Source organism: Mobula hypostoma, chromosome 5 (assembly GCF_963921235.1).
Source record: "Mobula hypostoma chromosome 5, sMobHyp1.1, whole genome shotgun sequence".
NCBI classification, from domain to species: domain Eukaryota; kingdom Metazoa; phylum Chordata; class Chondrichthyes; order Myliobatiformes; family Myliobatidae; genus Mobula; species Mobula hypostoma.
Window position 1 is genome coordinate 142,338,286 of NC_086101.1, and position 23,210 is coordinate 142,361,495.

Sequence of the window (23,210 nt, forward strand, 5' to 3'; positions counted from 1 at the left end):
TACTCTATATTACACTGACTGTTCTATTTAATGTAAATTATTATAAATTACTATGATTGCACATGGCACATTTAGATGGAGATGTAACATAAAGATTTTTACTCCTCATGTATGTGAAGGATGGAAGAAATAAAGTCAATTCAATTCATCTATGGTGGGGAAGAAAAGTTGACTTTTCGGGCTGAGACCCTTCACCACGACTGGGAAAGAAGGGACAGAAGCCAGAATGAAATGATGGAGGGAAGGGAAGGAGTACAACCTGGAAGGTAATAGGTGAGATCAGGTGAGGGGGAATGAGTGACCTCCTCTACAATGGTGAGACACATCGCAGACTGGTGGACTTCTTTGTTGATCACCTTTGCTCTGTCTGTCACAAAAAGCAGGATCTCCCAGTGGCCAACCACTTCAATTCGACTTCCCATTCCCATTATAACATGTCTATCCATGGACTCCTTTCCTGCCATGATGAGGCCAAACTAAGGTTAGAAGAGCAATACATCATGTTCCTTTTGGGTAGCCTCCAACTTGTTAGCATGAACATTAATTTTTCCAACTTCTGATAATTTCATCCCCTTCCATCCTTCTCTCTTTTCCCATTCCCCATTCTGGTTACCTTCTCACCCTTTCTCTTCTCCTCACCTGCCCATCGCTCCCTCTGGTTCCCCTTTCCTTCCCTTTCTTCCACGGTCCACTGTTCTTTCCTATTCCCTGGCCTTTTACCTCTTCCACCTATAACCTCCCAGCTTCTCAGTTCATTCCACTCCACCACTCACTAATCTTCCTCCTCACCTGGACTCGCCTATCACCTGTTATCTTGTACTCCTTCCCTCCCTCTCTTTCTTATTCCGGCTTCTGCCCCCTTCCTTTCCCGTCCCAGTGAAGGGTCAGCCTGAAATGTTGACCTGCTGTTCCCTTCCATAGATTACCTGACCTGCTGAGTTCCTCCAGCAATTTTTGTGTGTTACTCAGGTTATTCATTCTTATTCAGTGCTGCTCTGATGCCTGCCCTGCCAGATTGGGTTATGTTGGTCCAGACAGAGGACTGTGTGAACCTTGCTGGAAAACCTGATCTCAGTAGCAGTCAGGCACCAATCTGTGCCGTTGAAAGAAATCCTCAAGGACTTTAAGTTTTTTTGGGAATTGATTACTGGATTGGAAGACTCAAGAGCAGACTCAAAACCTTTTCCAATATCTGATGCTGAGCTGTGAGGGAGTCCTTCAAGTGTCAGAAATAGACCATACTAGCTGAGAGTCCAAAGAGACAGGAAAGGGGAAGAGAGAACCCAAAAATATAGTCTGATGGGCAAAAGGAGGAGGGTCTTTACCAGTCAGAACTGCACTCCAACAATTTTTCGGGAGCATAAGTGTCTGACTGAAAAGCAGTATGTTTGGAGGCCAAGGTGCTCCAGAGGGTTATCTCTGAGACCTCTAACCTGTTCTAGCCATCAGTTATGGTAGTGAAGGTTATAGTGACCCTTAATTCCTCTGTCTCAGGATAATGTCATGAAGCTACATCAAGCAGACTCCTATTTTAATGCTTTGCATTGCGGCACATTTTAGTAGGTTAATTAACTCCTGAAAATTGTCCCTAGTGTGCAGGTGAATGGACAAATCTGGGAAAACAAAGAATTTATGGAGAATAGGGTTAGCGTAAATATAGTACTGTATTGCACAAACATTTTCAGTACACATATATATAGCTAGGGTGCCTAAGAATTTTGCACAATCCTGTATTTGTCGACCTAGAGCAGAGAGTGAGTTTGTAAAGCTGACGCAAGCAAAGGATGTTGGGGATGGTGAGGGTGGAGTGCTGCAGGCAAGGTGTGGGACAGGTGGCAGAAAAGAGTGCCAAGGTAGTGAGTGGCACGGTTGCAGACACCCAGCCCTGAGAGACCAGGCAAGTTTATTTGATTCAAACCAATTGATTTATTGATCATTGGAGAATGTCTCTCTGGTGCTTCCCACTCTCACCCCTACCCCTTCCACTTTTCCCCTCTCCCCGTCCCCTGCCGCCTTCCTACTCTCAGTAAACAATAGAAACTCATATCAGAATTAGATTCATCATCACTCACTTACGTCATGAAATTTGTATTTTTTGTGGCAGTAGTACAATACAAAACATAGGATTACTACAGTACTGTGAAAAAGTCACCCTAGCTATAACCAGTACATGTGGCTAAGGCTCTTGCAGGGTACTGTAGATGGTTCAAGGTGGGCGTGGACTCAGAGGGTCAGAGGGCGTGTATCTATGCTGTATCTCCCAATGATTCTATGACAAAGGGTCATTACAATAAGTGAGAGGAATTAATCTTTTTTCCTTTAAGTGAAGAATAGCTGGTGACAAGGCTACATAACGTTGCTGATAAACTGATCTTCCCAAAGTCTAAGTCTGATTGTACCATGGGGAGATCAGCTTAAACACTTCAAACCAAGATCGTAACCTATCTGGACCAAAATGAGCAAAAAATACACAAGTGGCTCAACTTCCTTGGAAGGCTAAGGAAGTACATCATGTCCCCAAAAACACTCACCAAATTTGTTTTGGATGCATCATAGAAATCATCCTTTTGGGATGCATCACAGCATGATATGGCAACTGTTCTGCCCAAGACCACAAGGAATTGCAGAGCATTATGAAAACTGCCTGGTTCATCAAGAAAATCAGTCTCCTCACATTTGACTCTATTTATACTTCTGCTTCCTTGGGAAAGCAGCGAACATAATCAAGGACCACCTCCCTCCTGGGTCATTCTCTCTTCTTCCCCCTCTAGTTGGACAGGATATAGAAAAGCTTGAGAACAAATACCACCAGGCTCAAGGGCAGCTTCTATCTCACTGTTATCAGACTCTTGAACAGAGATTATATGATAAAAATGACATCTTGATCCCTCAATCTTCCTCATTGTGCCCCTTGCACTTCATTTGCCCACCTGAACTTTCCTTGTTATATTCTTTATTCTGGTTTTATTTCTTTTCGAAAGACCTGTTTGTACTTGTGTATGGAATGATCTGTCCAGATGGCATACAAAAAAAAGCTGTTCATTTTATCTTGGTACATGTACCCATAATAAATTGATCACCAATAATTGTCATTTCCTCGCCTTCAAACAGCCTCTGGTCATGACGGCAAAGCCTGTGCGACCAGATAATTCTGAGATACCTGATTTCACCATATTCAAACCACAATTACTAGAACAACAGGAGAACACGTTTCATCAGGAGCAGCAAGTTAGCTGCTGGGGGGTTGTGTGCCCGGAGGGCTGCGCCTTTTTGGTGCCGACTTTCGGGGCGCAGAGCTCAGAAAAATTGACACAACAGATTTTAAACATTGTAAATCAGCGAGTTGTTTGTTATGTCTCCCGTCTCGCTATGAAATGGGGACACCTCTTTCTCCCTGATTAGAGAGAGAGAGGGAGAGCCTGTGGTATGTTGAATTATTGGATGAACGAGTAGTTTTTGGGGTACTGCAAGTCTGTGTCTTTACTGATGCTTTACTGCATGCTTAAGTGCTCGGTGGAGGATGCTGATGCTCTTTTGCTGGTGGGGGTGGAGGGTCTTTGCCTTGCTGCTGCTTGTGTGTGGGAGGGAGAGTTGGGGGGACTTTGGCGTTTTAATGTTTTAACTGTCATTCATTCTTTGGGGTACTCCTGTTTTTGTGGATGTCTGCAAAGAAAAAGAATTTCAGGATGTATATTGTATACATTTCTCTGATATTAAATGCACCAATTGAAACAAGTGGCCCCTGTGGATAGAGGTCTATTAATGGAACCCCTATCTCTTCACTGCAGTCAGTCTTTACCCATAATAAGTGCCTTTGCAATGGGAGCCAGGAGCCACATTTAGCACATCGGAAACTCTCCAACTGAGCACTGAAGAAGATCACAGTGATTTCAGTAGTCTGGTAGGAGGGCACATTGCCAGAACGTTGAGATGCCTAGCAAGCCTTTGATCACTGGTACCCAAGCCCATGGTGTTAGATGTCGAAGTTTTTCTCATACATAGAGAGGTAGTTACCCAAAGTGCAGGACACAGAAAATGGGGTGACAGTCAGGAAGGGGAAAGGGGTTAAACAGTCCCCAGAGTACCCCTGTGGCCATCCCCCTCAATTACAGGTATACCACTTTGGATACTATTTGGGGAGGAATAACCTAGCAGAGGAAAGTCACAGTGGTCAGGTCTCTGTTCACTGAGTCAGGATTTCTGACTCAGAAAGAAAGTGGGGAGAAGAAGTGAGCTGTAGTGCTAGGGGATTCGTTGGTTAGGGGAACAGAAAGGAGGTTCTGTGGATGAGAACAAGATTCCCAGATGGCATATTGCCTCTCAGGTTCCAGGTCTGGGACGTCTCAGATTAAGCTCTCAGCATTCTTAAATGGGAGGGTGAGCAGCCAGACATACCTGTAGGTAGGAAAAGTGACAAGATTCTGTAAAGTGAGCACAGGGAGTTAGGTGTGAAGTTAAAGGATAGGACCTCCAGGGTTGTGATCTCAGGATTGCTACCCATGACTCGTGCTAGTGAGGCCGAAGATAGGAAGATCATACAGTTTAATATGTGGCTAAAAAGTTGAAGTAGGAAGGAGGGTGTCAGATTTTTGGATCTTTGGGCTCTCCTCCAGGGAAAGTGGAACCTGTACAGAAGAGACAGTTTGCAACGGAACTGGAGGGGAGCTAACATCCTCGTGGGAAGATTTGCTAGTGCTTCATGGATTGGTGGGGGGCGGGGGGTTTCAAAGTAGAGTTGCAGGGGGATGGGAACCAGAGTGCTAGAACAGATAGTGGAGAGGTTGTGGAGACAGATGTTGCTCAGACCTCACACACAGTCAGGAATCAAAAGGTTGAGCATGGTGCAGCTAATGTTCTGAGCTATGTATATTTCAGTGCAAGCTGATGAGCTCAGGGCATAGATCAACACATGGAATTATGACATTGTAGCCATTAGTGAGACTTGGTTGCAGGAGGGGAAGGACTGGCAGCTCAATATTCCTTGGTTCTGTTGTTTTAGACATGACAGACAAGAGGGATTAGAGAGGAAGGGTGGCATTACTAGTCAGGGAAAATGTCATGGCAGTGCAGGACAGTCAGGACAGACTGGAAAACTCATCTAGTGAGGCTTTATGGGTGGAAATGACGAATAAAAAAAGTACAACCACCGTAATGGGACTATATTAGTAGACTACCCAACAGTCCACGAGATTTAGAGGAACATTTTTGCAGTGAGATCACAGACTGCTGCAAGAAACATAAAGTTGCGATAGCAGGGGATTTTAACTTTCCACATATTGACTAGAACTCCCATACTTTAAAAGGACTAGATGGAATAGAATTTGTCAAATGTTTTCAGGAAAGTTTCCGTATTCAGTACATAGACGTCCCAATGAGGGAGTGTGCAATACTTGATCTCTTATTAGGGAATGAGGCAGGGCAGGTGACTGAAGTATGTGTCACGGAACATCGCATCTAGAAACATAGAAACATAGAAACATAGAAAATAGGTGCAGGAGTAGGCCATTCGGCCCTTCGAGCCTGCACCGCCATTTATTATGATCATGGCTGATCATCCAACTCAGAACCCAGCCTTCCCTCCATACCCCCTGACCCCTGTAGCCACAAGGGCCATATCTAACTTCCTTTTAAACATAGCTAATGAACTGGCCTCAACAGTTTGCTGTGGCAGAGAATTCCACAGATTCACCACTCTCTGTGTGAAGAAGTTTTTCCTAACCTCGGTCCTAAAAGGCTTCCCCTCTATCCTCAAACTGTGACCCCTCGTTCTAGACCTCCCCAACATCGGGAACAATCTTCCTGCATCAGAACAATCTTCCTGCATCTAGTGATCATAATGCCATTAAGTTCAAGATAATTATGGCAAATGATAGGTCTGGTCCTTGGTTTGAGATTCTAAATTGGAGAAACTCCAATATTAATGGTATCAGAAAGGATCTGGCACGTGTGGGTTGGGATAGGTGGTTTTCTGGCAAAGGTGCACTTGGTAAGTGGGAGGCATTCAAAAGTGAAATTTTGAGAGTAAAAAGTTTGTATGTACCTGGCAGAATAAAAGATAAAGATAACAGATTAAGGTAACTTGGTTTTTGAAGAGATATTGAGGACCTAGTTAAGAAAAAAATGTAGGTGAATAACAGGTATAGGCAGGTGGGAACAAATAAGGTACTTATGGAGTATAGGAAATGCAAGAGAACACTTAAGAAAGAAATAAGGAGGGCTAAAAAAAGGGATGAGGTTGCTCTAACAGATAAGATGAAGGAGAATCCTAAGGTCTTCTACAGATATGTTACGAGCAAAAGGATTACAAGGTTGGTCCGCTGGAAGATCGGAATGGTAACCTATGTGTGAAGTCAAAAGAGATGGTGGAGATTTTTGCATCTATGTTTATTTGGGAGATGGGCACAGAGACTATAGAAGTGAGGCAAAGCAGCAGCAAGATCATGAACCCTATACAGATTATAGAAGAGGAGGTGTTTGCTGTCTTGAGGCAAATTAGCTTGGATAAATCCCCAGGGCCTAACAAGGTGTTCCCCTCAGACTCTGTGGGAGGTAAGTACATAAATTTCAAGGGTCCTAGCAAAGATATTTAAATTGCTCTTAGCAACAGGTGAGGCACTGATGGATTGGAGGACAGGCAGTGTTTTTGGCTTTTAAAGGAAGGCTCTAAAAATAAACCAGGAAATTATAGGCCAGAGAGTCTGACATCAGTAGTGGTAAAGTTATTGGATGATATTCTAAGGGATGGCATATATGGGTATTTGGATACACAGGGACTGATTAGGGATAGCTAGTATGGCTTTCTGCATGGTAGGCCATGTCTAACCAATCTTATAGAGCAAGTTACCTGGAAAGTTGATGATGGCAAGGCAGTGGATGTTGTCTACATGGACATTAGCAAGACATTTGACAAGGTCCCACATGGGAGCTTGGTCAGGAAGGTTCAGTCACTTGGTATTCAAGATGAGATGATAAATTGGATTAGACATTGGTTTTGTAGAAGCCAGAGAGTGGCAGCAGATGACTTGAGGTCTGTAAGTAGTGGAGTGCTCACAGGGATCAGTGCTGGGACCACTGTTGTTTGTCACCTATATCAACGATCTGATGATAATGTGCTTAACTGGATCAGCAAATTTGCAGATAACACCAAGTTTGGGAGTGTAGTGGACAGCAAAGAAGACTATCAGAGCTTGTAGCTGGATCTGGACCAGCTGAAAAATGGCAGATAGAATTTAATGCCGAGAAGTGCAAGGTGTTTCACTTTGGTATGGCCAACCAGGGTGAATCTTACACAGTGAATGGCAGGGTACTGAGGAGTGCAGAAGAACAAAGAGATCTGGGAATATAGGCCCAAAATTCATTGAAAGTGGCAGCATTGTTAGATAGGGTCATAAAGAAAGCTTTTGGCACATTGGCCTTCATAAATCAAAATATTGAGTACAGGAAATGGGATGTTATGTTGAAGTTGTATAAGATGTTGTTGAGCCCTAATTTGGAATATTATGTGCAATTTTGGCCATCTATCTACAGATGTAAATAAGGAGAAAATTTATAAGGACATTCTGGGACTGGAAGAACTGAGTTACAAGGAAAGATTGAATAGGTTAGGGCTTAATTTCTTGGAATGTAGAAGATTGAGGGGAGATTTGATAGAGGTATACAAAACTCTGAGTGATGTAGATAGGACAAATGCAAGCAGGCACTTTCCACTGAGTTCTGTTAGGCAACAACTAGAGGTCATGGGTTAAGTGTAAAAGGTGAAAAGTTTAAGGGGAATATGAGGGGAAGCTTCGTCACTCAGAGAGATTTGAGAGCATGGAACAAGATGCCAGCACAAATGGTGTATACAAACTCGATTTCAATGTTTAAGAGATGTTTGGATAGGTACATGGATGTTAGGGGTATGGAGGGCTATGGTCCAGGTGCAGGTTAATGGGACTAGACAGTTTAAATAGTTTGGCACAGATTAGATGGACCAAAGAGCCTGTTTCAATGCTGTTATTTTCTATGACTCCTTGACTTCTGCCTGGGCAGCATATGAAAATGTGTCCAATTGCATTTGTATTGGGGTTCCCAAGTGTTGCTTTGAAGACACCTACCATTTCAGGGTAAGTATGGATGGGGTCCAGGCTCAGCTCAAAGTGGCACACAGAGTTGCAACTGAATTTCTGTGTTATCCTTGATATCTCACAGATGAGTTGGATGGAATTCAGATCTTCTCATGTGCATACCTTTCATCAAGGTCTGACAAGTCCTGATGAAGAGTCACAGACTGAAACTTTGACCATTTATTTCCCTCCATTAATGCTGCCTGACCTACTGAGTTTTGCATGTGTTATTCTGAATTTCCAGTATCTGCGGTATCTCTATAATGTGCATATTCATCTACATTTATCCGAAAGCAGTATCATCAAAGTCCTTAGATTAGTTTCCAGAGCAGAACTAGTGTGTGACATTGTCTTCTAAGGAACTGGAACCTCAGCTATTCATTAACTCTCCCCACCCTAACTCCAAACCACTTTTACCTGCTCAGCATCATTCTTAGCTAGCCAAATTTCTTGCTTATCAGGAATCTATCGCTGCCGTAAAGGTGTTCTGATCTGCTTCCACTGCCCTTTGAACAAGAGAGCTCCAAAGTTCTTTGATCTCAGACAAAAATATTCCATCCCAGTGTGAAATATGGGATCTGTTATTTTTAAAAAGTGATCCTTAGTTTGAGATTCTTCCCCAGGAGTAAGCAGCACCTTAATGTCCAACCTGTAAAGAGTCCTTATATGTTTGAAAGACTATTGTGGTTTTGGCATGGATAGGAGGTTAGCTCGTAAACAGAGAGTGGTTATAAATGCAGGCCACTCAAACGTTCCCAGGATGTTACTTGGATTAGAAAGTAGGAGCAATAAAGTAAGGTTGGGCAAACTTGGGTGTTCTCCCTAGAGCATTGGAGGCTGAAGGGAGACCTGACAGAGATTTTTGGAACTATGGGAGGCATAGATCAGGTAGAAAGTCAGAATCTTTTCTCAATGGTAGAAATGTCAAACACTAGAGGACATGTTTTTAAGGCTGGAGTAGGGGGAGCTCTAAGGCAAAGTGAGGGCAAGTTTTTTTATTATGCAGTTGGTAGGTGGCTTGAATGGGTTACCAGTGGTAGTTGTGGAAGCATGTACAGGTGGAGCACATTTAAAATAGCACAACATCCTGGACTCAATGGCCTGTCCAGTGCTGTATTGTTCTATGACAGAAGCTGAGAGGAAGTGACAAAGTGCTGATAATCATGGAATCTGACTGGAGAGGAAGGTGGAGCATGGAATACAGTAAAGGGAGGGTAAGAGTGTATGGTGATGGACAGTTGGAGAGAGTGGGAGAGGAGAAAGAGAGAGGGTGATGGTGTGAGTCAGCAGGATTACAAAGATTAAGATTGCCATCAGATGAGTCATGATCTTATTGAATGGGCAAGCAGGGTCAAGGGTGGTCTAACGTTGCTCCGCATCTTTGCATTTAATGAAATATACAGTATATTGTTGAAACTCAATTATAGCAACAGGAAAAATTAAAACAAAGTAAGTTTGAAGCCCCTATAAAATTGCTATAGGTGCAGCTTAAGCATTGTTGAAGTCTGGTCCTGAAGTAGGAGATATTTTGTTCATTCGTGCATCAATGTGGCTGTAAGAGTTTCACTGCACTGGTCTCAGATAAATGTACCATCAACACGACCCACAGCAACCACAATTAGGCAAGCTACTTAGAAAGCTTTAGCTTACTAATATATTCATGCAGAATATATTATTCTTGTGATTGGATGCAAAGTTGTGGTGACATTAGAAGAAATATCTAAACTAACATAAAAATGATTTAAAATTTTGGCTGTCAAGGGGTTTTAATGCAGGTAACACCAGCAACTGAGCAGAAATATTCTCATCTTTAGATCCTTATTGCTGTAGAGTTAACAGTACAACATGTTCTCGAAAGAGAACAAATTCTTAGCTATAATAGAAGCATCAACATGTAAAATGGATTCAGTAAATACAGGGTCCCAAGATTGGTACAGATTTGTTCAGTCCATATCCTCTGAGATCAGATGTTACTGGGTGTGTAAGAACAATGTGGAACTTGCAGTTCTTGGTTCTAACTACTATTAAGAGAGAGGAACATACCTGAAGTCTGCAAAACCTTTGATGGCAAGGCCAGAAACTTTAGCAGCCTGAAGTTCTGTAAATCCATGCAAAGGCCTTCCAGGTGCTTGAAATCTGCAACTAAAGTTAGAAGATACTTGTCAGAACAGGCAGTATTTGTGAAAGGGAAGGCCAGGATTACTGCTTCAATGGACCCAGATGGGTCGAAGATCCACAAACCTCTCAGGGACTGAAGCCATCTAAGCCTACAAACAGCAAGATTTAGAAGCATTTGGGTCACTGTAGATCAGAAATAAGATTATTCAGAACCTTAGTACATTATTTGATCTCGTATATGGGATGGCATCTTTAAGGAGGCATGTGTCTTCCTAACTTTCCCTGCCTCTGATCACCCATTGCTGTCACTCTCAATTATACCCTTGATACCGGTGGACTTGGTCACTTCAACACACTCTGACTGACCTCTCTTTTTCTAAGAATAAGTGGAAATCAAAAAAAAATGTACTACGGGGATGGAAATCTGAAACAACAAAAAAACCCACAAGAAAATGCTGGAAATACTCAGCAGGTCGAGCCATATCTGTGGGAAAAGAAACAGCTATGGTTTCAGGTGGAATAATCTTTGTCGGAACTGAGGTGGAATCAAAAGGAATTGTTAAACTGCAGGGAGGGTGGGGAGCAGAGATGTCTTTAATAGAATCATAGAGTTATACAGCATGGAAATGGACCCTTTGGCCTAACTGGTCAACCCCGACTAAGATTTCCATCTATGCTCATCCTCTTTGCCAACGTTTGGCTCATATCCCTCCAAACCTTTCCTATCCATGTATCTGTTAAGGGGATAAATAAGGCTCTTTCTTGTTCTACCCTATGCAAGCTTGACTTTATTTTCTGCCTTGGACCAATTTGCACTAAATCCTTTTCATCTGTTACTCCTGGTTCCTGTTGAATTGTGCTGGTTTCTGGCTAACCAATGTTTTGTTTGTGAGATGCTCTTTGTTCAGCTTTATGGTCTTGTTCCCTACCCCGCAATTTCTTCCAGCCCCACAATCCCCTGAGGTCACTGTACACCTCCAATACGCCTAGATATCCTTCAATTTGATTGCTTTTCCACTGGTGGCCATAACATTGTCTAGAAATGCCCTAAACTCAGGAATTCTCTCTTCTAACATCTTTACTTCTCTCTCCCTTCCTCTAAGATACACACTAAAATCTATCTATTTGACCAAGCCATTGGATATCTTTTTCTTCATTATATTTTCAGTATCTGTAAGGGTCTCGGCCTGGGGCGTCAACTGTGCCTCTTCCTGGAGATGCTGCCTGGCTCACCAGCAACTTTGATGTGTGTTGCTTGAATTTCCAGCATCTGCAGAATTCCTGTTGTCTGTATTATTAGATTGTTTTCTAGATTAAAAACAAATGAGATTTTGTAACTGATAAGGCAGACCTCTTACTTTTTTAACTTTTTTCAAAAAAGTTTATCTCAGTGAAGGATGGAATGGGATAACTAAACGTTCTCATTGCTTATTAAGTAGTTTGAATGGTAAAAGATACGGGAGAAAAATAACATTAGTGTAGAAAATTAGTTACTGGTCATCAGTAGATGACCAGCACTGTTCCCGCTAAGCTGTGCAGGTATGCAGCCACACAGTGAAATGCTCCCATGCACATAGCCATTATTGCTGCACAGCTGGATTTTTCTTTTATATAAAGAAACTGTGAAAATGCTACACAGTTTTCAGATCTTGTAAAAATTTCCTGCTCAGAGCAATGGTTAGTCCGCGCAGCTATATAAAAAACATTGGTAGGAACGTTGATTACCATAGATTTATAATTTGTTCTTGTGTTGATATTCTTCCATGGCTTGTCTACTTCTTGACTCTATAACTCTCCAGACCAATAAGATCTTCATTCTTTTCTAATTTTGCCCATCTGATTGTCCTGGATTCAGTCACTACACTGTTGACAGCCAAGGTCTTAAGCTGTGAAACCTTCTGTAAGGTTCTCTACCTCTCTCATTGCTCTTTGAGAATGCTCCTTAAAACCTACCTCTTTGACCGACTATTTGGTTACACGTGTAAATATTGACTTTGATAGTTGCTCCTATGAAGCACTAAGTAAGAGACAATACATAAATGCAAGCTGTTACTTTTGCGGAGTTGGGATGGTCCAACATTTAAATAAACAGGAATTAGATTTCAGCATAACATTGCCCCAACAGCCTTCATGCAAAAAAAATCTGCTTGTTTGCTGAAATCGGGTTATATTTTCTGAATGTAGGTGTGCATATATGATGAGCATTTATCTATTGGTATAAATATGTGTGTAACTTTTATAGCTGCATGTGTGTATGTATTAATATTTGTCAATATCAATCTTTGCACAAATATATATTGTGCATTTGCACATTGTATATTCATTTGTATAAATGGGTGTAAATATGTGTGTGCCAAAGTGAATATGTAGGTATCTATGTATCTACAGTATGTGAGTGTATTTATTTTGAATGCGCATGTTGATATGTGTGCATACTTAATTATGTTTGTGGATACCAATGCAATTAGCCATGAGTGCCCTTAACTCTGTCCACACCAAACAATTCAGTCCAGTTCTTCTGCCAGCCTTGATTAACATATGCCAACTGAAATACAGCAAGGCCTCAAGAGCAGATAGCAACCCTGCTGAAGTTCTAAAACTTAATGGAGGTCAATTTCAATCAATTACCAGCCCACTTTCCCACTTCTGGGGAATAGGAGGATACATCTGTGAGCTCTGAGGTGGTATAATTGTGACTTTATTCAAGAAATATAACTGTGACAACCATAGAGGGGCCTCCCTGTTATCTACTGCAAGGAAAGACACCATCCCATGGCCAAAGAGCTTCTAGCTGAATCATAGTGCGGATTCAGCCTATTTACACCAACAAGAGAAAATCTGCAGAGGCTGGAAGTCCGAGCAACACACACAAAATGTTGGAAGAACTCAGCAGGCCAGGCATCATCTATGGAAAAAAGTGCAGTTGACATTTAAGGCCGAAATGTTGACTGTACTTTTTTTCCCATAGATGCTGCCTGGCCTGCTGAGTTCCTCTAGCATTTTGTGTGTGTTGCTCAGTCTATCTACAGGTATGTTTGCTATGATAACTGCATGTAAGCACCAGGAGAAACAAAAAGTCCGGTAAATAAGTACTGCACCTAGCCTTTAACGAGCTCACATAAACCTCTGATTCCATCAATTGAAAGGGACCATGGAGCATCCTTCTCAAATTTGGCTGCTTGAGGAGAAACCATTCTCCACTTTGCACCTGCTTCGTAATGCCAAGCAAGCTGTGACCTTATCCAACAGGCCCACAACAGACTCATCAATCTTTCTTGCCACAATGCTGAATGTCACCTTCAACATGCTTCCAGTTGGAGTGGAGCAACTACAGGACAGAGAAAACTGCCCAATCTTCACCTTCACTTCAGAACCAAGATCACCATAACTTTACTCATTGTGTTGTAGGCCTGTCATGCATGTTCATAGGCTGAGCTCTGAGACATCCTTGACATGTTCTTTGAAGCATTTGAGAAGATGGATTTTATATTTGAAACATAAGAGAACATGGTTCTGATATTTAACAAAACAAAGATACATTACATGACCAGCCCTGCTTTACAATACCAGTCTCTAATAACAAAGAACTGTGATGAGACCCTTAAAATTGTACATCATGACTTCACAGATCTTGTGTGCCACTTGCTTAACAAAGGGAGCGTCGATGATGAAACTCAACATCATCTTCAGTAGACTTTGGCCACCCAGAGCAAAATCAAGTGCTGAAGTCCAGAAACTCAGCACGTGTTCTATGGGGCAAGGGTGGCGTTTCTATCACAGAGATCCCAAAGCGATGGTGAGAAAGCACCAACATTATCTCAACCAAATCCACTGAGTGGGTAACTTAATCAACTCCAGCATGGATGGTCCCAGGCCCAGCTGAGAAAGGAGAAGGCTAGCAACCCCATCCCATAAAAACCCAGAGCTACAGAAATAGCAACAGAATCCCTGATAGAGGAATGATCTTCAAAGATGGGCTACACCTGGAGGTAGATCTGAAAGAGGACTCTGCCGAGCTACTGTGTGCAGCTTATACCCCAGTAGGGGTGATAGGCGAAGAACAAGAAGGGTCAATAAACCAACATCACTCACAGTGATTCCCAATTAACTCAGTTAGCTAATGACGGGCAAGCATTGGTTTCAGTATGCTTGTCAACAGAATCCTGAGTCTGTTCAGACTTCCTTCACTGCAACAGAAACAATTCAAGGATGTTCACAAAGCCTTGTCACAAACGTGGAACATCCCTATGGTGTTTCAGGCATCTTTGGTCCATTTTACTCAAAGTAGAAAATGAACCATCTAATTGTTGGAAAGGCACAGAGCCCAGTGTAAGGAGCTCACCTCTGCCAAAATACCCACCCATCCTCCCCATCAAGCACCTCTTACCCCACCTGTGGTAGAGTCTGCAGCTCTCTCTTTGGCCACATCAATCATCTAAGAACGCACAAGACTGGAATGAAAGCAATTCCTCCTCAGTCCCAAGGGAATTACGTTTCTATAGGTGTCTGTGTGTATATTGTGGAGGCATATGTAGATATGCGTATACATTTGTATGTATATGTGTGTGTGTTTGTGTGTTTTGACGTCGACGTGTGTATGTGTGTGGCGGGAAACTGTAATTCCGCTTGCTATTTTCTATTTCTGCGGGAAAACCATTTGCAGATTATTCGATGCCAGACATAGATTCCCTCAGCTCTAACACCGACGCAAACTGGTAAAGCGATCACAATTCCTAAGGCAAGTTAAGGGCGGGGGGGGGAGGGGGTGGCTGGGTGAGAAGAAGTGAAATACATCAGAAGGTCGCAGGAGAAACACAATAGCGAGCGGATGGATTCTGGCGCTTTGACGACCTCTCTCCCTTTTTCTCCTGCGCCTTGCCCCAGCAATCACAGACTCATCTGATCTGTGATGCATCAAAAGCTTTCCTGCCACCTCTGCCGCCAACCCCTCCCCCACAAGCCCTACCCCGGTATTCAGAGCACAGGCTGCCTGAAGGTCTGCTGCTTTGCAAACTCTCTGCCTGCAGCAGATAATCAGATACCAACAAAAAAAAACGTCAAGCCCGTTTGCTGCTACGCACAACTCTTCGTCTTGTTTACTGTTGGTGATTACTTCTCTTCACATTCCCTACAGTTAAAACAGCTCAGAAAGGGAGACGAAGGCTTGAGATTTGGAGAGAGAGGGTGATTAGTGTACAGGAGAAGAGGGGTTGTTCAGAAGAAGCCAGATGTCCAGGACACTTAACTGCTAGAAAAACACCAAGAGTTGGACAAAGGCTCCTCAATTTATCTCTTTGGGCAGGGGCTTACGTCACAGACTAGTTCACTTCACCAGCAGGGAAGGGAAGAGAAGTTTTATTTTAAAACAGAAAGTCACACCTAGTCAAGCGAAGAACCTCTTAGATATATGAGATATTATTTTGCTGGTTTTGTATTTATGTGCATGTTAAAACGAGGGAGGGTTTGCAAGAGAGGTTTATTTTCCCCCAAATATTCTTCAATGCCTGGGCTTGACAAGAGGTAATTATCCACAGAGCAGATGCAAACTTTGTTTTCCTCTCCTGATTAGTGATGTGAATCATGTTCCCCCCCCCCAAATTGGGTTGCAATGATTGTCCCTGGCACCTGTTAGCTTGGCACGGTGCCTTGAGGAGGCTTAGCCTTTCTCCCCCCTTGTGGCTGGTTTGTTCTCAACTCTTTAACACCCCCTTTGTCATCAACTTTTCTTTCTCTCTTTGCCTTCTCCCTTTTCTCCTCCTTCCATCTGCACAGTCCTGGTCATCTTTTTTTCTCAGTATAATATGCAGATCTTGTAGACTTTCTAAACCCCCCCACACGCCCTCTGCGAGCCCTGAAAGGGACGGTGGGGGGTGCTGGACGAAGAAGAAGAAGGTGGTGGTGGAGGAACTTTCAACAGAGGCAGCAAGAGAGAGAGAAAAGGCTCTGGGCTCGCCCTTGGGGGTGGGGTAGGGGTTGGAAGAGAGAAGGACATCTTCCTTGTGTGTAAGTGAATGCCGTCGGGAATAATGTTGGTGTTCAAGATTAATGAGTAGAGCCCGTGTGGAGATGTGAATGTGTGTGTGCATGTGTGTGTGTGCGAGAGAGAGAGAGAGAGAGCGCGAGCGAGCGAGAGAGAGCGTTGTGTGCGAGTGCCTCTGTCTTGCATTGGTGCTGGGACTGCCTTGTGTATGGAGAGAGGCTGGAGAACTAGGAGCCAGCGCGGAGCCACAGCCACAGCTCTTTAATATTTGTCTTTATTTGCTCCTCTTGCATGAATCTTGTGGATTTCCAGGAAGAGGGAGGCTCTCTCGAGACACCGTGGCCGTGCAGGAGGTGAGTAGTGTCTTTGTGGCTTTGTTTTATTGAATGTTTCTCTGAGTTGAGATAGGAAAGTGCTTCTCCCTCGCTCGCTCTCTCTCTTTCTCTGTAAGCTGGCGGAGGAGCCATTGCAACCGAGGAGCTTCAGCTGGTCTTTTGTTTCTTTCTTTCTCCTTTTTGAGCATTGGTTGCTCCTCTTTGCACCAAAATAAAAGGAAAAGCTTCTCTTGGTTGCTGTGTATCTGGTCCAAGACTAGACACAAAAGACAGCGGCTGGGCTGGAAACCATTGCACTTCCTCATGGGCCACCTCTCCTTCTCTCCCCCCTCCTTTTCTCTTTAGTTTCTTTCCTGAATCTGCCCCAGATCCTCGTGGCTTCCTACCCCCACCCCTCATTTCAAGGTCTGTGTCTCTGGTTTGCAGAAGATTCTTTTTTTGTTTGTTGCTGTTGTGTGCAGGAGAACCCTCTTCCCTCCACAGGAGAGTCCATGGAGAAATGACTCCTCCTCTACCCTGATGTGAAGCCATGTTTTTCAAAGCCTGCTCCAGGGACTGAGTTGTGTGTGAAGGAGAAGGGCGATTGCTCAGAGAGTCTTTAGATGTTGCTGCTACTGTAAGCGCTAGAGATCCCTCTTGTGAGCTCTTGTATTCAGGTAGGCCCATGTCATTGTCCTTCAGAAGCACACAGAAAATGGTGGAGAAGAAACCTGAATTCTGCAGGAAATTGAGATACCTTGGTAAGGGAGAGATTTTTTTTACATTAATTATTTAAGAAAACTTCCCAATTTGATTTTATTGTGATATTAGGATCTTGTTACTGTTTTGTGGCTTTTTTTAAAAAAGTGTGATGTTGGTTGATTTCAAAAGGATCTAACATTGTTGGGGAATGTGAATTTAGTTCTGCTCTCAAGGCAGATTCCTGACTATGATATGAAAAGATGGACTAAAAGGGACAGGTCAGAATGTGGTAGTCTTTTCATGATTCTTATGAAGCCTCAAGGACAGAGAAGCCTTTGGTATTGAAAAGATCTCCAGGATTAGTCATAGTGCATTCTAAGAACCTTGTTTATTGGGTTTAATTATTTTTGAGATGTCTTTCTCTTCTTCAGCTGCAATCAAGTCAAGGTTTTCAGAAATTTGAGGGGATTGTGCCTCTGCTTCTATGGGGTAGTTAGAATAAAAATGAACTTTTTAAAAACTATTAGTGTTGATTGAGATTTTTATCAATATGTGCTTTCTCCTGACTATTGTTTTTCTGGTAGCAGCATATGTGCTTCAAAAATTAAAGTGCTGAATCATGAGTATTAGATGACTATTAAATTTAAGACTTTGGATTATTCTGATGTGACAAACAGATCATGTATAATCAGTCCAAAAAAATTCAAAATGCGTTGATGCGAAAAAGGACTTCATGTGTAAATTCTTGTAACAGTAAGAAAGATGTACTCTAGAAGAATGGTTAATCAAGATTATTGTCAGTACAGAGGCTGCCATGTTGTGCTTTTCCAGCTTTCATGTAGAGCTGGCCATTTGCAGTGATCTTGAGGATGAGGGCTACAGGGCGGAGCAGATGGAGGATTTGGGAGATGTGTTCTGACCATGAATCAGTTTGCTTCCATCTTGCATCTAGAGCGATGGTGTATGTATCTGGAAACTCTGGTGTCAGAACCAGAAGAGTTGTAAATCTGAGATGTCCTGCTTATCCACTTCAATTGAAAAGCTCCTGTGATAAATTTCCTGAAGGAAATTTGCCATTAGTTGTTCATTGAATTTTCCTGTTTGAAATTAAGATGCCATATTATGAATCCAAGAATCAATGGTGCATACTTTTACCTGTTTCTTTTTAATGGTAGATAATTAAGAGATTTATTTTCTCCATTTTTAAGATTGTTGATCAGGATTTAGAGAACATCAGAATGGAGAGCCACCAGTGTTTCATTAGAAGTGTGAAAGCTTTCTGAATTAGTGCTATTTTCTAAAAGCAAAATGGCTTTGTTTATCTGAAAAGAACTTAAGCTTTTGTGGGGATCTTTCAAATTATATTCAATGCTTTGATAAAATAATTTTTAAAGGAAGTATCTGCTATTGCATCAATGTTCTGATCATGTAAGATTGTCTCAGTGTCTGGAAATAGAATAACAAGCAATGATAGTCTAGGAATGAAATAGTAGCTATTGCTGGCGCTTTTTTTGTGACTTGATGGTCCATTTATGGCCAGAAGCAATACGTTTGTGTTTTGAGGGAGGTAACTAACATCTTGCCCATGTGCCTTTCAACAATTAAAATCTATGATGAACTGGACATTGATGTTGACTTCGATGGAAAGAAATACACATTCATAGGTTTTTTAAAATTTAAATGTGTTGGTGTAAATTTACTACACTTAATAAAGCTTAGAAATTCTAAGATTTTAAATAATAAAATTTTATTTTTGTTGGGGGAAATGTGTCAGAATTTTGTATATATGTTCCAGTGGAAAAAAAAGTGATTGTTTTGGAAAATGCTGATGGTTTTTAAGAAGAGATCCTAGAAGGAATGGGGATTTGGGCTTTAGAAATCTGTACTTTTCAAAGCTGCTTCTGTTTGATTTGGTGGGAGAGTATGGAAACTTCCAGAATGTTACAGAGCCTGTTTGTCTCTGTTCTATGTCCTCATAATGTAAAAGCACACTAGGAATTTTGGTAACTCGTAGAGTGCTTACCAAGGATTTCTGATGCACTTTTGCAACGTCTGTAGAACTTTAGTCTCACTGCAAGGCAACTTGTGACTGGAAATAAAACCAAGTCAGGTCACAGGGTGGAATTTATTTTGAGAGAAGGTTGGTAGAGCACAGAGCTCATCCAAGAATCTAGCTTGTGAAATGTTGGTCTAACTTTGCAAGTATTATTAGTGAGATGTTTTGAGTTATGGGCTTCATTTTTGCAACTGTTCTCTCAAAGACTGTCTTTTTATCTGGAACAAAATCTTGTGAACAAAGCAGAGATCTCTCCGCAGCATGGTGTTATTGCTGGCTAGCTTCTAAACTATAGTAGTCATTTCCTCTTGAGAATTATTAGGATTTTCCACATCTTGTGTGACTGATCATGGCCACTGCACTGCTAGTTTGCAAATGCTTTTATGTTGGTTAAAATTGTTTTTCAAAGTTGTTTTTATAAAGTTTTTTGAAACTATCCATGTTAATTTTTCATTTATGGATATTACTGGTAAGATCTTTTCATTCCCATTGTGATTGCCTTTGAGAGGGTGAGCCACCTGCCTGAATAGCTTCTCTCCTGTTGAAGATGTTCCTGGTGGGAACCTGCAAGGTTTAGACCCGTAGCTGATGAGGAAACTGGGATATATTTGCAGTTTGAAATAGAGTGATTTGGAGAGAGACTTGCGGGTGATGATGTTCGCCTGAATCTTTTGCCCTTTTCTGTGTTTGGATGGTGCTGCCATAGTAGCACAATGAGTAACTCAGTGCATCTTGTGGGTGGTATACATGATGCAGAGGGTAGGGAATGGGTGAGGAATGTTTCATCCTGGTTGCCACTGAGCCTCATGGATTGTTGAAACCACTCATCAAGTAGAGTGTTCCACGACACTCTGAAGTGTATTGTTTTTGGAGTCGTGGCTGAGACATTCATTATAGAATACTTAGCATCTCATTTTCTATTGTATTAATTTCATTTATATGGCAAATCCCATTGCTAACTGTTTCTCCATTTCTCCCCACTCTTGCCGTGCTCTTTTCTCATTGCTACCATCAGAAAAAAGGTACAGGAGCTTCAGGACCCACACCACCAGGTTCAGGAATAGATTTTACTCCTCAACCATCAGGCTCCTGAACTAGAGGGGATAACTTCATTCACTCCATCACTGAACTGTTCCTACAGCCTACAAGCTCACTTTCAAGGACTCTTCATCTCATGTTCTCAATATTTATTGCTCATTATTATTTCTTTTGGATTTGCACAGTTTGTTGTCTTTTGCACATTGGTTTTTTGTCCATCCTGTTGGGTGTGTTCTTTTATTGATTCTATTATGTTTCTTGGGTTTACTGATTATGCCCAGAAGCAAACAAATCTCAAGGTAGTATATGGTGACATATATATTCTTTTACTTTGAACTTCATCTCTCGCCTGCAGTAAGAAGGATGTTGGAAGACTCAGCAATGATAATACCATTGGATGTAGTTGGTTGCTAGGGATGGTCTTTGACTAACACTAGTGAATGATGGGAGTTGCTTGCCATTTGTCAGACTTTGTTGGAATGTTGTCAGGGGCTTAATGGGTGCAGTTATAGATTGCTTCATAAGAAGATACTAATACAAGTGAAATGTGGGCATTTGTCCACAACCATCCCTGCTTCTGATCTTATGGTGGGGATATGTAAGTTTGAAGAAAAAAATGCCCTGAAATATTGTAAAGAAAAGTCATTGGCCATGTGAACAGTGAAACCTATAAATAAAGGTGAATCTCCTGCATCTTCTCTTGGCCAATTCAAGAAGAGTGTTATTTGTTGATGGTGAAAGTAATGTCCACATCCCATAAAAGAAATGCATTACTGTTTGATGCTAATGGACACTACATTATTTATACTCTTTAATGCCTTTGCATTGTCTTAAGTCTAATTCACAATTCCTGTTCCATGCCATCTGGAGGTCCTGATTGCATTATGACAAAAGATGTATCTTTCTGAGTCTGGAGGATAATAATCTGCTCAAAACCTTCAAACTGTTGTCACAATTTCTCAAGCTGATCTTGAGTGGTTAGGATTTCAGTTTGGAAAGAGCTGAGTTTTCAGCTGACCTGCTGCATCCTTTTCAACATGGGAGGAAGGTATGGTAAAGAGTTGGCAAGGAGTATGTAAAAACATCCTTCATCTATTATGAGTGACTGCAGCGGAGGCAAGTTATGTGCGAGAATCTGGCAAAATAGGCATGAAAATTTGGGTCCCTTGCTGGCATTTGAGCCAAATGATTGATAGTGTCCATAGCTTAGACTACTTAACAGTGTCTTGCTCTCAGTTCAATAAATTACTTCTCTGAGCTCTTTCCCTTGAAGTTAGCACAAGATGGTGGTTGAGCTTCTCCAAGAATGTAGCCTGTTGAGCTCTGTAATGACTGTTACCTAATTGTGCTTCCTGAATCTCGAGCGTGTGTAGACAGTGGTCTTATCCTGCTTGCTGGAACAGTTTCAGTCATTACAAGTCTCTCATGATAAACTAAATGCAATCCTTAAGAATGACAGATTAAATTGATGTAAATAAATATGATTAGCCCATAGCTTGTGTGCAAGCTAGCGAAAAATCTAGCTAGAGATTCCTCCTTGTTAATGGAAATAAGATCCTTTTATAGTCTTTGCGATCTTGAATTACTTTTAGAGTTTTCAAGTTGAAAGATGAAGACTATTTTCATTGCAGATCTTAATAAGCAGCAAGTCACTCAAACTGGTTAAAAATTGATGGTTAGTGGTTGAACGAGTGAGGAACACATTGATAGCTTTTAGTTCATGTTCTTTATCAAAAGTATTTGTGAAGCTAAAGCATGGACAGATTCATTGTGTCTTGTCAGTAGAGTATAAACTTCACGTACTGTCTTTCACAGCCATGAATACATGATGTTTTGAGAAGTACTTGTCAGTCACACTGCGGAAGTTTGAGTTTGTTTTTACATTTTTTGCAGAAATTTGTATGTTCTGAGAAATTTTCCTTCTCAGTTGAACGCTAGAAGTACACGGTACATTGGAAGTGTGGAACTAGTAGATAGTTTTTGCCAGGGAAATGTTAGTTCCGCATTCATTTTTATCATCCCTTCCGCTACCCCCTAACCCACCCAGTACACTGAGAGAATCATACTAGGAGAAACTCCAGGTGACCAGATGGTACTTTGTTTGAGCTAATGCCTGGTTTTATTTAAGGTTTTATATCTCAGCTTGCAGATGAGAGTTGGTGCTTAATCATTTCCCACAGCTTTCTTTGATATCAAACATCAGCACAAAAGGGCAGTGATGGGGAAAGAGTTAAAAGGAAAGAGGTTTTAAAAAGTAGAAAGAGTCATGGTTAGAGACTGTCTTTGGCTGCTTTTCCAAATTATAGATTTGCATTAATCTGACAGATGTTCATCAGAAGAACACTTGCTCAGAGTCTTGCAACAGAACATTAAATAATGGTGGTGTTTAAAGTTTGTGGTGTTTCACAGTGTAGGGGCGAATCCCAAGTAAATGTGATGTCCGTTGCATTTTTAATTTTCAAGATGTTCAAGAAAGATTTTGGTAAATGGAACCTGGTGAATATTTGAAATCAAGGTTTGAAATGTATGGACAACTCATCCATGGTTAAGTTATCTTGATTTGAGAAATAACATTTATCCACAGTATATATCTCGAATATCAAAGTATGTGGTGATCCTTGAATTCAGGATTTCTTTCAGGAATGTGAGAGATGTTGCAAATGTGGTGTTAATATTTATGCTCCAGGACATACAGCAGCCTGGTGTCTTCAGAGTAGAAATGAAATCTCAGATCTGAAATGTTGGAGCAGAGAATTGAGGAGCCACCAAAATCTTGTCAAGCTGGATTCCAGGCTTTTGGACAGTTGCCAATAGGAATCTTTTTTCATACAGAAAATGGTGATTGAGATGAGCTATCAAATGCTGAATTTCTGTGTGAAGGTTAGGAATCTTGCATA

The 23,210-nt window shown here is 41.7% G+C and overlaps 1 protein-coding gene across 6 annotated transcripts in view; it reads left to right on the top strand.

Annotated features, from left to right (window-relative positions):
* Positions 1 to 15,641: 15,641 nt before the first annotated feature.
* Positions 15,642 to 23,210, top strand: part of znf462 (zinc finger protein 462) — a 130,940-nt gene continuing 123,371 nt past the window's right edge. For 3 of the 6 annotated variants that reach the window (XM_063049114.1, XM_063049115.1, XM_063049113.1), the window contains exons 1-2: positions 15,883 to 16,226; positions 16,516 to 16,556. The gene's annotated coding sequence lies outside the window, so the exon portion shown is untranslated. Of the gene's footprint in view, positions 15,744 to 15,882; positions 16,227 to 16,343; positions 16,557 to 23,210 lie in introns of those variants that run through there. The other 3 variants (XM_063049119.1, XM_063049120.1, XM_063049116.1) reach the window with 2 other exon arrangements.